We start from the raw sequence: 17,707 nt of genomic DNA, 5'->3' as shown, positions 1-17,707 counted from the left end.
GATAATGTCGAATTGTAGGAGCCTCTACAGTAATTGCATGTAGTTCTGAACAATTCTCCTACTCACTATCAAGTTATTTTATACCCTTCCACACACATGTTTTACCCTAACATCGTAATCAACGATATCTTTCAACGTGACTATCATCATTCTTCACGTATTTCCTAACTCAGCAACAATCACACCATTCGATGCTCTCTCCCCTTCACCCGACGCATTATAAACGATGTGAACAAGATTGTCAAATTTCAATTTTGCCTATGAAATACCGTCACATTTTCACCATTCACCAACAATCACTACCATCATATCTATCTCGTACACCTGACGTTTACCTATATCTTTCCCACATTCACTACCACCACACTTTTATCTCTCTGTTTTCTCATACCCTCACCTTTTTTCCATCTCATCTTGGTTTTGCGCATACCCTGTGTGCATGTTCTCCATTTTCTTGATGTATTGAAACCACTCCATGACTGGCTTCCCGTCTGAATATCTCGAAGGCGTTACCCACAGGTAGGAGCAAACCCATATTCTTTTTTGGATTGCGTGTTTACACCAAATAACACGCTGCAGCTATAGTGAAGCATTTTGTAAGGGTATGTATGGCAATATCGTCGGAATCTCGTAGTAATGTCAATAACGAGAGATCTAAATCGCAAGCAGCAGTGACACAAAATATCTAAGTCACTGATAACCTAAATCCACCTCCCATAACAACTTTGCTTGATGAAAGCAACCTCTCTGCTATATAGGGCCTATACCGATTTAAAAAAATGGACAAATATGCCTGGGTTCTGATACTCAAAACTTTTAAATTGTATATTTCTGTTATGGTAGACATTGGACCAAACAGCCCCTTGCAAAACTCGTCAGCGTTGTCTTCTGAAAATATTTTTTTTTCTTTCATCACCGCGTAATATTTGACACTCCCTCTCCAAATCACAGTCGCAACGTTCGCTGTATGACTTTTGTGCGATGCAATAATTTGGTTCCTGTTGGCCAGTGCTTTGAGTACACTCGAAGTCAAAATATAAACTTGCTCGGACCAACTGCGTCTTGCAATTTACCGTATTTATCGTACACTGCGACTATATCAGACTTTTCATGTAGCATTTATAATCGTGCCAGTCGAATTTGTTACGTCTACAAAAAACAACAATAACAAAACAAAACAAACAAACAAACAAAAACCAAAAAAAAAAAAAAAAACTCGCCACAGACGTGTTGTTTGTGTGGGTTTCTGTTACTGTTGTGCAATCATTTCGTCAGTTCGATGGACATTCTTCAGTCTTGCTTGCATAAACGGCATGTACACTTCAGCAATATTTTTGTCGTACCAGACCATTCACAATGCACAAAAAACAAACCTAAACATCAAAGCGTTTATTTCTTAAAGTCAAATCAAAGTGCTCTTCATGACTCTCTCAAATATCGCGTGCTCACGATCTTCTGGGCCAGCTTAGACTGTGTTTAAAGAAAAAGTCCATACAATTTTCATAATGTCATAACATGTAGTATATAAATCGACAGCTTCATGTCTAGATTTGTAAATCTATTGTCGTGCTTGAGCCGAAATACCGCTACTCTGAAAAAATATATATATCACTCAACAAGGATACTGACAAAGAAGCTCACATATTTCAGAAATGTACCAATGTAAATTCCATTACATCGCATCTGTAAATTTTATGCATGCTTTTTTCTTTTGTTCTGCTTCCTTGAGCCCGCACTCATGCTCTCATATGGCGAAGCTGTCATGTTTTTTCCGTGTAATTTGTCTTAAATTTTGGAAAATACTCTTATTCCTCATCCAAAGCACTGATCCCAATCAAATATATTGACTTTGATATCCCATCAAAGATAATGACTGTCAAAATTATCGTCTCTACAAATGCAAAACATTACACTTATAGTTCTGATGTTTTCTCCCTCCACATCACCCAAGTTATTCATACACTTTACAACCACAGCTTCCCCCTTCCATCATAATCAATTCTATCTTTGAACGTAACTACCATCATTCTTCACGTATTTCCTTGCTCTCCCACATTTCACACAACACGCTATAAATGATGTGAACAAATATGTTAAACTTCAACTTGACCAATAAAATACTGATATAAATTCACAGTTTGCCAACAATCACAACCATCAACTCTTTCTCATACACCTGACGCGTTACTCCATCACCCTTATATTTTTCCCCTTTCACTACCATCATATTTTCATATCGCACCCCATTCATACCCTCATCTTTTTTTACGACTTCCCCCAGAGCAAGGGATTAAGCCCCCAACTCTATCTATACGCCACTCTATCACTCTATCTTTACCCCTATATCCATATTCATATTTCATAATCCTTCCGATCCTGCAGGATCGGCAGGATTTTGGGGTCCCAACGGGTACGTATATATACTACTATTGAGTGAAAGGCGATACTAGTAGAACACATCATGGAAAGTTTGAGGAAAATTTGTTCAAAAGCTATGAATTTCAAAGTTTCTGCACAGTCACTGCTGGATGAAACTTCAGTGTATGATGTCACATGCGTAGATTTAACGATATAAGGAAAATATAAAGAGAATTCCACAAAATTTCTTTTTCTGAAAAAACCCCCATTCCCTTGACTTGCTTCTGACATATGTTAAGGGTAATATTATTTCCCTGCCTTCTGAAAGAGGCAAGTCAATTAAGTGCTCTATTATTATGCGAGAAAAGTGAAAATATGTTAAATTTTCTTTATACCCTCTGTATCGTTCTACGCACGTGGCATCAGAGGCTGTGGTAGTCCGACTTCTCATCCAGTGATGGCGGCACTATAATAATATAAAAAATTCATAAGTTTTGAAGGGATTGTCAAATTTTTCTCAAACTTTCGGTGATGTGTTCTACTGATATTCCGTCAATCCTTATACGTGAAGGTGGACTCGTCCTTTAATATTATCATTGCTGATATTCCTATATTATAGCAATAATCACTAGGGCCCATAATGCATAATAAAAAAAAAATCATCTTCACCATCATCTCTTAATATATCATGATTTTTTGCGTTATGATAATCAATAGGGTCTATTATTGATCATGAGAGCAAAAATAGTAACGTGACATGAAGCGGTAAATTTTGCTTGTTAGTTTTCATTTCTGCAAAATTAGAAATAGAATATCTCAGATCTTATATCTTAAATGAAAATGCAAACGTTCCATCTGCCTGTTGTGTAGGGTCTAGATATCTTTAAATGAATATTCTCAATTCGCGAGATATCTATTCAAGTGTTCGTTTGGCGTCTTAGAAGAAATGATTATTTTGTGATTTCCTGACAGCATTTTACTTCTCTAATGCCACAAATAGGGTTCCCACGTGAAGAAGGGTGTAGGCATATTTAATATGGACTTAACCAAAAATGGGGAAAATAAGATTTTCAACAACTTTCACCGAGTGCTCTGCAAAAGACATGTTGGGGAAGAATCCCATCTACAAGTATCAGGATGTGATCTTTGAAAAATACGCCCTAGCACAACCCTAGTATGTTTGCTTTACAGAACATCCGTGTTGATCTCTATCCAGATATCATATTGCCAAAAAACAAAATCATATCCCTTTGTCCAGCCCAGCTACTTTTCTGTACAAACACCATTGCTGTGCATTCATCATCACACAGGTGGAATAATGGGATTTTCGGTGTGGGGGCGCTGTACAGAGGGCATTTTCAGTGCCGTATACGGCACTGGGCATTTTGCGTGTTTTTTGTTTTTGTTTTTTTTAGCTAAAGATAAGAAATAAAGGGACTGAAAACATAAACAGGTTGATAATATACCCTACGAAACATTCTATGCACTACGATCCCCTCCCGTTTCTCAATCTGGCAGGGAGCAATGCGACAACACACGGACGGCGGCGTGTGTTGTTTCGTCACGAACTGCGAGCGATGAGTTGGAGAGACAAAACTGCGAAATAAGTTTGCGAAGTTTGTATAGACTGCAGTAGTTGAGTCTGCGGTTTTTGATTTACTTGTATGTGTAGATTCTACATGGTACGGTGTTCGATCACTCTCCAAGAAGTGGAAACCTACAATTGTGATTTAGTTTTGATCTTCTTATGGCCAACCTCCTACCCTTTGATGGAATATTTGTTCGACCTATGAGCCGTCTATGCGTCTGATGTTGATCGCCTTGGCGAAATATCTTGTAAGTAGAACAGAACCTTCTCGCATGGTTAAAAGTTATTTCGTTGTAGAGTCTAATTTGGAAATGTATAGTTCAGTCCCATCTATAGCAACAGGTGTCAGTAAGCGTAATACTTCCGGGCTATATTCTTGTCTGACGCAGCTCGCAGTGCCATCCAGTGCAGTGGTTCTCTTTAACGTGACAATGAGGGCTAGGATAATAAAGTATGCTTTAGTAGAAAATATAGTGATAGACTCTATATTGTTTTCTTCGTAGTAGTTATTATTCCATGAACAGTTCATGAATGAACCACAAGTTATAGAAGAATTATAGAATGAAAGTCCTACAAAAATATCATTCTTTGTGTGACTTTGTCTGATTCACAATAAATTTACTCGGAATCCCGGATACTCTCGAGTCTCTACAGTTGTAGGTGAATCAATGAATAATACTTGTTTTTGTTTTCTACCGGCAATAGCTTAATACTGCCATATTTAAATGACAATCTGATCACTGATGTTGATATGTTGCCTCAAATTTAAGATAAAGAATAAGTTAAACAGCTCTTGCTTACAATGACTAGAATTTCTATGTAACTGTAAGTCATTGGAAAAGCCGCTAAAGATATGCAGAGTATCCCCATGGCCCCACTTGATAATCCCTAGGGGTACTCTGAAGTCTGCTTTACACTGCGATCATCGTTACCCTTACCCTAATCCTAAATATTAAAGCCACTTACATTACTTACACATTATATGAATTTTATGATATAGGACTCTATCAAATATATTTAGTTTTTATACAAACTGTAAGTAGTGTTTTTTTTTCTTCAATTTTAGCGGGGGGGGGGGGGGGGGGCATTTATAAGGGGAAAGATTTCCATAAGTACCCCCCCCCCCCCCCAACCTACATAAGAGTATTCTGAAGTCTGCTTTTGATACACTAGGACACTGCGATCATCTAAAAAGTCAAAACGGAAGTGTTTTACTGGGCAAGTCACTGAAGACATTCAACATGAAACTGTCAGTGATAATCTAGACAGTATTTTTGATTTTTTCATTTCTCTTGTGGAAAGCAGAATTTCACTGATCTTCATCTTTTTTTTTTTTTTTAATGAAAGGCAAATTAACCAAACACTGAATCCATTGAAAATTTGATTGATACCGTACACCATAAGTATGTACAATGTTGCTTTTATTGAAATTGAAAAGAGATTTTACTGAATAATATCCACTGCAGGCTGAATTTTTAACATTTTACATGAATCAGCAGGAATACATTTAAATTGTTTGTACAAAAAAGTTAAAGAGATGTACGGTATCGAGTTAAAAAGAAACCCACAACTTTTATAATACCATATCAGAAATATCCATCTTGAATATTGCACAAAAAGATTGACCTTTAGATTACTACTAAACTAGAACAGGGTAGTACAGTGTACCCCTGTTTGATATGTCAACAAACACGGTTATAAACTTATAACAAAATCCCAGATACAACGAAGTAAAATTCAGGGCTCAATATTATCATCCCTACTCTTTATACTCTTTATTGGTTCAGATATTATATAATGAAATATTATCAATATAACGAAAGAAAATCACTGATTCCCAAGGACTTTGTTTAAAGGAGAGTCACATAAAATTATGATGTCTAACACGGCTATTGTTATCAAATCTGTCTTCTTGATGTAGTGATAACTGTATTGCATTGTACATGTACTGCAATATGAAATTTAGGACAAAGTGCTGATCACCACAAAGTGATGTTGGCCTATGTTTTATACCAAACAGAATGTTGTCACTAGAAGAAGAAGAAGAAGGAAAAAAAAAGTTTGTCCGATTGTGTGATCTTCTCCTTGTCAGCAAACACAACTAGATAAAAGAGACACGACAAGAGTGGTGTTTACTCACATTCCATTAATTTTCCATTGCATTTGAATGTTGAAGTATATTAAATGCAGATATCGAGGCCTATTGTAAATGCATACCAATATAAATATTATTGTACTGATGGCGTATTTACAATGTCTTGCATAGACCCTCAATTCAACTTGCCTGAAAGTGTCGTCTTTGAGGCAGATCTCACTTACAGTATCCACCAATATCACTTAAAATCTCGCTGCCAGCCGCAACACAGCTGGATACATGAGTTTGGATCACTGTAAATTGGTTCTTGATCCTTTTCAGAGTTGCTTTACACTAAATTTCACTTTACTAGCCATCCTCAAAAGCAGATCAAAAGCAAAATATGAAGCCTATAATGTTTTTCAGTTGTATATTAATTCTCTGCGTAATTATCAGAACTTTTGATATTTGCTGACACGAGTGTAAATTTTTGGTAACCTTCGTTTGCCTTCAATATTGTTGTCTGGCCATATTAGGGTTCATTTCTATATAAACTGCATTATTTTTGAGGACATCAGGTAGATCTGAATCATTGATGCACAATCTTTAGGTGTCAGTGTAGGGCAGTTTGTCAGTCAGTTCCAATGAAACAACTCGGCAATAGAATTCAATTAATTTGAACCTGTATTATATGCAGTACCTTCTGCATGCTATAAAAGATTGGAACCAATCAACCATTAGGACCATTAGGTCTTGTTCCAGGTATTAGGAAATTCCATGTCCATGACTGCATTTTCGTTGTGTTATTATTGTCACAAAGACTGACATTGTTTATATGAAAAAGGTATAAAAAAGAGCGAAGAACAAAGCGACCTTCCTGCATTGATACAATGCCGGTGACAAGAACCTTGGCGTTTTGTTTGTGCTAGGAGAGACGTTGACAAAAGAATGGACACACTGGCTTAACTGGAGTGTTTCCTAGTCTTAAAAGTTCAGACTCTACTGACTGAAACTCTGTTTGTGTCCTTGGCCACTTTTAAAACCCAGAGAGATCTATTGTAGAGTATACATTAATGTACATGTCAGTGCGTGTGATTTTTTGAAATGTAACATTTACACTTGTATGTTACAGATCAATGTGGAATATTTTGCAGTGTGAGTACATGTAGTTTTACACAGTTTATTTTAGTGTGATAAGTACAGAATTGTACTGTCAGTTACTAGATTTTGTCCATTTAACTTTTTGATACCATTTTTGTGCCAACAGTCAGCAGTATTCAAATCAGTGAATGTTTTCTATATCAGTACTTAACTGAGCATAGGACTACAATCACTATAGAAATTTACATTACATATTGTATGCGTCAAAGCGTGTATGCTTGTGTGCATTTGTTTGTCCATGTATACTGTACTGTATGTGTGTGTGTGTGTGTATGTGTGTGTGTGTGTGTGTTTCAAGGTTCAATCCTCGTCCATGAAAACAAGGCCCTGCCTGAACTGCACACACACAACTGCGACCTTTTAAAATGTAATGAAAATATTGTTCTTCATTAATACAGACACAGAGACATCTGTTTGAACCAACAGAAGTTTATACTGTATGGGTGCCCCTTGTGCCTTGACCTTTGCTTTTCAATGTAGAACTAAGATAATGGTACAGCTATCAAAAGCTTTTAGATAAAGTCTATACAATGCTTTCTGTAGTTATAGAACAATGTACAGTTTCACTTTCTATAGACAGTTCTAGAGATCATGGAAGAGTTCATATACTTGTAGCATTGTACAGTACAACTGAATGTACAACTGAATAAAAGAAGAAAAATAATAATTGATATGTGATCTCACTTGAACTACAAAGCACTCATAGAGAGCACAGACCTCTGCCAAGCAGCTCATTTCCACCCATACATGCATGCTAGAAATCGCCTTAGTTTTCCAGAGTTGATAATGAACTAACGTCTTTCTGTTGTTGTGTCTCAGAGTCTACAATGTACTGTACCTCATTGCAGCAAGGAGGTACACTGTACTTGGCGAGCTAGTACCTCTTTGATTGCAGCAGCCTAGCTATGTACAGTGTACTGCACACTGGGCATTGAGTGTGCACTCAGTGCACACATGCACAACTCAAACATGGGCAGCTTGAACTCCCTCTTTGTTGGCTGAGAGGTGCCAATTCATGACAATCCTACAAAAATGAAAAAATAAAAAAAAAATAAAAAAGTATCCTGGATCCAGCGGGTTACTGTAAAAGTGGATATTTTCGTGCGACTAATTTTTCGCGCTTGGCCGGGTAAGAAGAGTTTTGCGTGTTTTTAATTTCGCGGAATCAAGACACCACGTACAGGAACATATGGCATGCAAAAATATTTGCGTGCTTTTATTTTCGCGCTAGTTAGGCCTACTGGTTGCGCAAAATGCGGGAAAATTTCAGCACCGCGAAAATTTCCACTTTTACGTATCCTGATACAAAGTAACTACCAGTACCAAATGGTAAATTATGATTGCTCCTTGTGACACGATCAACTTTTCATGTACAAAATAGGCTTAAGTTTCATCAAAATCCGTTCACAACTTTTTGAGTTATTTCGCAGACAGACAGAAAGGCTTCAGTTTGCGTTTGAAGTTCATGCCATGACTGTAGAATTACAGTATGCAAAGTTGCCATTTTTTAGCTGTTGAAGATTCATCTTGCTAGGCTATTTCCCCCCCCCCCCCCCCCCCCCACCACCACCACCACCCCTCACCACCACCCCCCACAATTCTTCCTCTCCTACTGTCTTGAGGTGTCTTCATGGTGTGTCCCGCCTTGTCCATGGATGTTGTAAATGTCAGGGATGGGTTGAGAATGAAATCTTATCCTCAGCTACCATCAGACTTCCTGACCCTCTGCCGATGTGGCCTTCCTGTCAAGACGGACATATTATGCTCTAAGAATAAAGAAGAAATCTTTTAAAGGGGTTCATCTCAATTCTTGCTTTTAAAAAAAATGTACTGTATATAAAAGTGGATCTTTTCGCGCGAGTAATTTTTGACGCTCAGGCGGGTAACATGAATTTTGCATGTTTTTAATTCTATGGAATCAGGACATTAATTATTGGAACATATGGCATGCAATGTGCTTTTATTTTTGCGCTAGCTTCTGGTTGCGTGAAATGCGCAAATATTTCCACATCACGAAAATTTTCACTTTACAGTGACAATGGAAAAAAATAATCATTACAGACAGGTTGCCACATTGCCAATTCTGCTTGATTTGTCTATCTTGAGTCAGCCTTAACAGGGGTCGCACTTAACTTTTTTTTTAACTAGCCAGGCGGACTACTTAGAATCAATTTTGACACTGAAGCAATATTTTGGCTAGCCAGACGGACTAGTAACTTCAGAATTTTATGATTTTTAACTAGTCCGACATGATTTTGGGTGGCCAATGGCCAGCGGACCATCGCCAATTTCAAACCCTGCTTAAAGACTCAGGTCTGTATTCCATCTAGATTGTCTCTGAATATTCAAAGACAAACTGTACTTTGAATATCAAAGAAGAATTAGATTGAACAGGCAGGCACTACAATGTAGCTGAGTCAGGAACCACTGAGCCTCTAAATGCAGAAAATCTGCTCCAGTGAAAGACAAGGAAAGAAAAGAGGAAAAAATAAAAATAAATGACATTGTGTATGTCTGTATTTAATTTGCTGTTGCTGTACTTTCTTTCAAAATGCATCATACAGAGCTTCACCTGAAATCATACCAAGCTGTGTTTTTGTATTTTAATGTATGGTAAAAAAAGTATTTCCACCACTCAGTTACATTTGTTAATAGGAGGACCCTTGATACAATGTAGCTTGGCATGAAGGTCGTGGCATGTACTGTACAAGTCATATAAAATCCAATTTACAAGCATTAATATGTATTCATTGCACAGGAAAGGGGGTGGGCATGTTATGTCAAGAGCAGTCTCAGTTTCGTGTCGGCCGTCTCACATATCAGCCATGTTCGACACTCGTCAGCTCTAAAAGGGGTACTCGATACTCGGCGCTCGTAAGTAGAAGTGAATCACATGATATTCTGCTTGATGATACCAGTAATTCCTAGCACCTGGTTAATAATCTGGTTCATGTGATTAAGGCTGCTAACATGCCTAGAATGGGAGAGAGAGAGGCAGAGATACATATAGGCGGACAGAAATATTGAGTAGAAGTTTACTTTAGAGGGAGAGGAACACAGATTGGCAGTCAGTGAAATTAAAGGACAAGTCCACCTTCATATGAAATACATAGGGATTGAGAGAATGCAGCAATATTAGTAGAACACATCAGTGAAAGTTTGAGGAAAATTGGACAATCCGTTCAAAAGTTATGAATATTTTAAGTATATGCGCAGTCACTGCTGGAAGAGAAGACTACTGCATTGTATGATGTCACCAGCGTACAACTCTATAAGGAAAATAAAAAGAGAATTTCACAAAACTTTACTGTTTGAATAAAGTGCACATTTCTTCGACTTGCTACTGACGTATGTTAAGGGTAATATTATTCCCCCTCCCTTCTGAAAGAGAGAAGTTGGGTGTTCTTTTGTTATGCGAGAAAAATGGAAATATGTTGAATTTTCTTTATTCTTTCTTTATATCGTTGTATTCATGTGACATCACAAGCTATAGTAGTCTTTTCATCCAGTCATGACTGAGCAGAAACTTCAAAAATTCACAACTTTTTAACGGATTGTCCGATTTTGCTCAAACTCTCACTGATGTGTTCTACTAATATTGCTGCATTCACTCAACCCACATGTCTATGAAGGTGAACTTGTCCTTCAAGGGGAAGGTTCACCCACAAATGTGTGGATTTAATAGTGAATGCAGCAATATTTGTAGAATACATTGACAGTGAAGTTTGAGGAAAATTAGACAGTCCCTCCAAAAGTTATGCATTTTGAAAGTTTCTGTACCACCATCACTGGATGAGAAGACTAAAGCCGTACCAGTTGTGAAGTCACTGTAGGACTTTGATATAGCATAGGAGGACATAAAGAGAATTCCACAAAATGTTATTGTTTTAATAATGAAAAATACATTCCCTCAACTTGTTACTGACACATATCATGGGTAATATTGTTCCGCCTGATTTCTGAAAGAGGTTTACACTTCAAGTCAAATGTTCTTCTTTGGTACTGGGTACTTAAAGGGTGTGTACAGTTCTGGTCGAGGTGAAGATTTAGCTTTTAACATTTTGTGAGATATTCAGAAACCACTCGATGAGATGTCAAGGAGCATGCAGTTCTAAAGGGTATCAAACGTTTATTCGATGAAAATCGGTTTTGAAATGGCTGAGATATCCAAAAACAAGGTGAAACAAAGAAATACTAATAAAGTTGGGGCATGTCGCCTTTTATTATTAGCACTTTTTTGGATATCTCAGCCTTTTAAAAACCAATTTGCATCAAATAAACGTTGAATCCTTCTTAAAATTACATATTCTTTCATATTTCATAAGAGGCTTTTCATTATCTCACTGAAGAATGTTCAAAACATGAAACCCTACCTCAACCAGTACTGTACAGTCCCTTTAAGGTAGAAGACTATAGAGAAATTGTGTGAAATCAGACAATATTTAGAGAGCATTTGTTCATTCTAAAGGTCTACATGTGTATGTCTAATCATCATGCCCTCATACATCTTAAAGATGATTTTGGTGAGTTTTATTTTGTATTGATTATCACTGATTTTGTATTTGGTTCACAAACATTGAGAGATTTGTTCTTGAAGTCTCATAAGTGTAGTGTACATTGTAATTCAAGGTTGTGTGTTGGACCCCTAACCCTTTGAATAACAATAGTGTTTATCATTTCTATATGAAAATTTAACCTAATATTCTGTGGAATAGAAATGATTCTATTGCCTCTTTCAGTCATAGCCACAATACAGTGTTTGGTCATTTTTCTCTATTCTATACCTCCGACTGTATGGAAAAACCACTTTTGTGATGCTTTGATAGCATCCATAGTACACTGCTACCTGGCCACTGCTATTATGTTGAGCCATGCATATTGTGTTTGTTCAGAATTGAAGAAACTGAAAGTTTTGTTGTCACCACATACAATAGATACAAAATCATTTTTTTTTTTCAAAATTTTGAGAAGCACATGCTAAAGGTACATGTAATACACACGGAGACCTGACTTTCTATGTATACATCCCCTTTAAAATGGTTCATTTTCTTTCAACTGTCCTCTTGCTCAATGCAGTCTACAATGTATTATAATTAAAGGCAGCCCCCGACCGTCCCCACTGCTTGTTTTGACCGAAAAAAACCACAAGAAGCTTCGCTGCCTCTTGCCATGCCGTGAATCACGCACTGGGCCTGCTTCCAACGTGGTGGTCGAGTACCTCAAAATACTTTATCCCACAATGAGCACCTTCCTCTGATGTCGGTTTGTCCGTAGACAAATATCACTGCGATGCGTGCATTCATTCTACGGCCAAGAACATTGCATCAGAACAAAGCACCCTCTAACCCGTTGAGGACAAGTCCCGAGTTGATATTCGTGTTGTAGCAAAATCAGTCCATCCTCTACGGGTTAATACTGCTGCAGCAGTCTAGATGATAGGCCCCATATTTAGGATGATGTCGTATCGTATTGGAAAGCTGTTTTTTTGTTGGGGTTTAATTCTCACAAATTTCGTGAATCACTGTTGGGCCATGGATTTAACAACATGCGAAAATCTTGCGATGGACAGGCATTTATTAGTGTACTTATGATAGCCGCGGTGTCAAATCACAAAAGCAACATCTTGCAAAAATGTCTTTGACCTCCTCATTCTCGAAAATATCTGTGTGCGAAAATATCAACAGCTTTTACAGTATATGATTAACTGATATAGAAAATCTGCTGGCACCCCATGGATCAATGTGATTTAATGTACCCTAAATTGGTTCAGTTTTTGCTTTTTGGCCCGTTGCAAAAATTGAAGTCATTTCAAAGATCTTTACACTGCTGTTGTTACTAATGTTGACATCTATAGTCTACATTGTACACGATAAAGAATAAATAGCAGAGCACTTAATATCAATATAATTTAAGATGAATCGTCACATATTTGTGTAGAAATTCATTATGCTTTGTGTGATTATAAAGAATGCCACTGAAGCTTCCCTCATACTGATATTGAAAGCAAAATACAGTGTGCAGTTTGCCGCATGTACAGTGTATACTGATGTACGGTATGTTTGTTTGCATAATGTAATGATAAATATGTGTAGTACCGGTATATAATGCTGAGTATTTGCATTTCTAAGTGCATTAATAATTAGACAGAGAAATTGAAGTACACCAGATACATGAATACAAATATTGTGATATGCATAAATATGACAGGGATGCCAGTTTTCCGGCAATAGGCGGAATTCCGGCTTTTTCATATTTTGGTGTCCAATTTCCGGCTTCGTGATATTATTTCCGTCTGTGTGGAAAGCCGGAAAACACGAGAAAGAAAGAAAGAAAGAAAGAAAGCAAGAAAAACGAAAAAATATGATCATCTAAACTTACGGGACATTCACTTTCACGATTTCCGTAGTATGTTTCGCATATACTTGGGAATGAGAATATCACAAAACGACTGTCATGCAAAACTAGCGCGATGTTGCTGCTGCTAGCTGGCCATGGAACATGCAACACGTGCGATGATAGCGATCGAACAGTGTGTGGTGTTTCTATGCGATGTACTATGTGCGGTCGTGGTGCATGAATCATACTGCGCTCTCGCTATAATGTAGCTACAGCGCTGAGACGGTGTGGTGAGTCGATTGAGTCAGCTGAACGAAGCAAAACTACGGATTTTACGGCACTAGGACTTCTTTATTTTTGCTACAAATTCCTTTTTTTTTTTCTAGAATACGACCACATTATTGTCTGGAAAGCGTTATACCAGCACGTGCGATGGCGATCGAACAACGTGTGGTGTTTCTAGGCGATGTACTATATTGCAGTGCAAACTACGGAGTTTACGGCACTAGGACTTCTTTATTTTTGCTACAAATTCATTTCTCTGGATTAGATTTGAGGGAAGAAGAGCCCTCAGAAATGCTCAGATTGCACCAGAGAGCATCTAAGAACCCCAGAGCTTCCAGGGCCCTTGAGCGGGCCCTGGACCCCGGCCGAAGGGACTTCGCGCTTCGAGCTCGTGATGTGCGCTTCGCGCACATCAGTTTCGTTCACAAAAAAAATTTCTGGCCCAAGAGCAATTTGCCACTGGCATCCCTGATATGACCCCCCGAAAAAAAAAGAAAGAAAGAAAAGAAGTTGATTAAAAAATGGGTGAGTTTTGAGCATTGTTTGAGCATTTTGACTATAAAAAGAGAGTTTGTTCTAAAGAAATGGAAAGGGTGTAATTGTAATACTAGTACATTAATTTTTTTGTTTTTTTGTCTTCATGATTTTGCCTGTGCACTCAAGCTACACTGAATTGGATTAAACAAATTTTTATTCAGAGTGTTTCAAACAGTGAGCACTGTATCATTTACTTAGTATATGAGACCATGGTCAGGCCTACATGTATTAGAAAGTGCTGCAATTAAAAGCACTTCCATAGTTTATACAGAGAGTTTTTTTATTCCCATAAACTTTAATACTTGCCAAATCTACTCAGATCAAAGCTTACTCACAAGTACACAGCTATTACCAAAGTATGGCATGGTTGGAAGAGATGAATTAAATCCATGTTAGTAACATACTGTAATAGCATAATATCATGCAGGTGTGTCAAGACAAGCGTTATCTGCTACAGGCTTTGTTGTACAGTAGGAGGCAAGATCCCCCCCAACATCTTAACAGTGTAGAATGTGGTATGTTGCTATTTCAGCATGAGGTACAGTGTGTAGCGTCTCTTTTCATGCCTTGGTAAGCAACACTTCCCTGATATTTTGTTAGACTCTGGGGCATTGCTCACCAGCACCAGGAAATCTCTTTTTTTTTTTTTTTTCCAGTGAAAGGACAAAGACCCTGGGGTGGTGGTGATGGGGTGGGGGGGGGGGGGGGGGGCATGATGGAGAGGAAGAGAAATGGATGGTGAAGTTTTTATCATTCCAAACGGATAATGTCATTGTCATGAGGTTCGTAATGTCTGGAAAAGGTTTTTCTTTTGTTTTGTTTTTCTCAGTGCTTTTCTTTGCCCTTTTAGTTTAATAATCTGTGTGTCTATCTCTTCCTCTCACTGTGATTGCCTGTAGAGGGAGCTGCTCTGAGAGGCAAGTGAAATTTGATTTTGTTGAAAATGTGATACAGACTTTCCAGTGAAAGTGGTGCATTTGTGAAGCCTGGAGAATATCCATGATATACATACAATGTAACTGAGATAGATACGGCCTATAATATTTGGTGATTTTTTATTTGCTTGACTTTTGCGAGTGGTCAGATACGTGTATTTGCAAAATGAACAACTTGCAAAAATATTGCCTGTAATGGCATAACTGTGTGTGTTGCTCCTCTTAATAGATGATTGTGTAAGTTTTCTCTTAACCCGCTGAGGATGAGTTCTGAGTATACTCGCTCTAGATGGGGAAAATCAGACTGTCCTCATCAGGTTAAAAGTGTATACCTCGGTAACACTTTAATACTCCTCTCTGTAGTGCGGGACTGAGAATTCAACTTGAGCTTGCAAAATTGTTCAAGTACTATACAAGTCCTGGTTTCCGAAATATATTGCTCTCAGTTTTGCCGCATACAGTGTGGCTTACATTTTGATACAATGCCAGAGTCTCAAGATGTGGATGAATAGCTCTTGAAAAGTCTCTTTGAAATTAGCACAGTGAGAGTACGGTACAGTGAGAGTACGGTGTACAGAGAGCTGTGAATTCTGCATGCGGAGATTTTCTGGATGTTGACAAGTCATCAGGCATGACATAGTGGACTGATTTTGATCGAGAGCTCTGGTGGGGACAGTTTGACATTTAAAACAGGAAGATGTTACCCTCCTCTCAAGAAGTGGAACATATCCTACTGAGCCCTGTAGGGCCACCCTTGGGATAGGTCGTAATGTCTTCCACATTTTGACCTGGACAATAACTCTCTGCACTCTAATTATAAAACTTGTACTCTGCTTAAATTTGAAAATCAAACTACATTTCCAAAGGTTATGATTACCTACTGTACATGTATATTTGTTATAAATGTTTGAGATACAAGTAAAGGCATGATTTGCTAAAGGAATTTAGGAATATCTTTAAAAAAGAAAACATTTCAAAACACAAAACATTGAATCTCTTCTTGTGTAGACTTGTCTGTTAATATGTTGAGGTGTTGAGTTTTTTTTTTTTTTTTTCTGTAGAAAAGTGATTCGTTTCCTTCATGAAGTCATGAACAAGTTGAATGCTTGCTGTCTGTGTGTATTCAACTTGATTTCATAATATTTACTTTTCCTTTTGGCAACTTCCCAAACTTGTCCTGAAACATATTCCAAGACCCTGTTATCTAGTTTCTTTAAAGCTTAATTTTTGGCTGTGATTGATATCATCCAATGTTGTCATGAAAGATGTCTTTTTTTGTTATCCCATCGACTGACATATTGTGATAATGATGCATGGCATTTGTTTCTGTAGTTGATTTAGAATTTGCCGTGGTGTAATACAGCTGTATATTTTAAAAACCAATCATATTTTCCCCACATACTCATAAATGAATATTTGTAGTAGATAATGCAGTTTTTATACAATGTAATATATAAGGAAAGCCTTATGCTCTACGATTCCGATATGACATTCAACATGTGCAATTAATTAGAAATTAATGCAAAATTTTTATATCCCAACTATGCCTTTCTGATTTCAGAAATGACTTTGTATATATCAAGCGGTGATAAATTTAAGATTTTTCTGAAGTTTCATGAATATCTTTTCTTCAAATGTTATTTTCAAAAGTATCATCAGGTCCCCTATCATTTACACTGTAAACCAATAAATAATTAAACTTCCTCTGCTGTGCAATACTACGCAAGACTCCACACTAACTTTTGTTTTTCCTGATGGACTGCTCAGGCTACTGAAACCATCAGATTTCATTTTTTTGATGGCTTGACAATGAAATTTGGTGGCCTGAAAAATGGAGAAAACTGTGAAAAATATAATGAATCGATAAGACAGTGAATTGATATGATATTTAAACCATGATACAGTCAAACCTGTCTATAGCGGCCACCCTAGGGAAGCAACAAAAGTGGCCGCTATAGACAGGTGGCCGTTATAGACAGGTTGGCGGCCATTTTGAATTTCAGTACAGCTGTACATGCATTTTATAATAGCAGAAAATACCGCATGTTATTCTAAAAAAAAAAACAAAAAAAAACAGCAAATAAGTTTGCATCTGCAGAAGTGCTATTATGGGGATTTTCGTTGTACAATTTACTTCATTTTTTTCATTGCCTCCTTATGTTCTTTTGATGTTAAAAATGATATTTCGGGCCTGAGAAGTGCTCTGGTTCATACCCTGCCGGATTGCATGAACGGGATTCATGAGAGCTGAGTTCAGTGGAGATTGATAATGCATAAAACTTACGTAACTAAGAAACAATACCCAGACAAGTACCCTGCTGTCCTTATTTAACGGGACTTAAACACTAATTAGTCTGTATTTCGATAAAATTCTAAGTTGTTATTAGGAGTTGTCTTTGCCTACAGTGTATGTAGTATCTATTCAGAGCTGCA

The 17,707-nt window shown here is 37.4% G+C and overlaps 1 protein-coding gene across 1 annotated transcript in view; it reads left to right on the top strand.

Moving 5' to 3' along the window:
* The first annotated feature begins 3,940 nt into the window (after positions 1-3,940).
* LOC139738974 (uncharacterized) overlaps positions 3,941-17,707 on the top strand; it is a 177,645-nt gene continuing 163,878 nt past the window's right edge. Inside the window, exon 1 of the mRNA XM_071649591.1 lies at positions 3,941-4,194. The gene's annotated coding sequence lies outside the window, so the exon portion shown is untranslated. The remainder of the gene's footprint in view (positions 4,195-17,707) is intronic.

This window comes from Diadema antillarum, unplaced genomic scaffold (assembly GCF_040938485.1).
Source record: "Diadema antillarum isolate AM-2024a unplaced genomic scaffold, OU_Dant_1.0 seq00000778_RagTag, whole genome shotgun sequence".
In the NCBI taxonomy this organism is placed as follows: Eukaryota; Metazoa; Echinodermata; class Echinoidea; order Diadematoida; family Diadematidae; genus Diadema; species Diadema antillarum.
The sequence above is the reverse complement of the archived record's forward strand: the minus strand, read 5'-3'. Positions and strand labels throughout refer to the sequence as shown.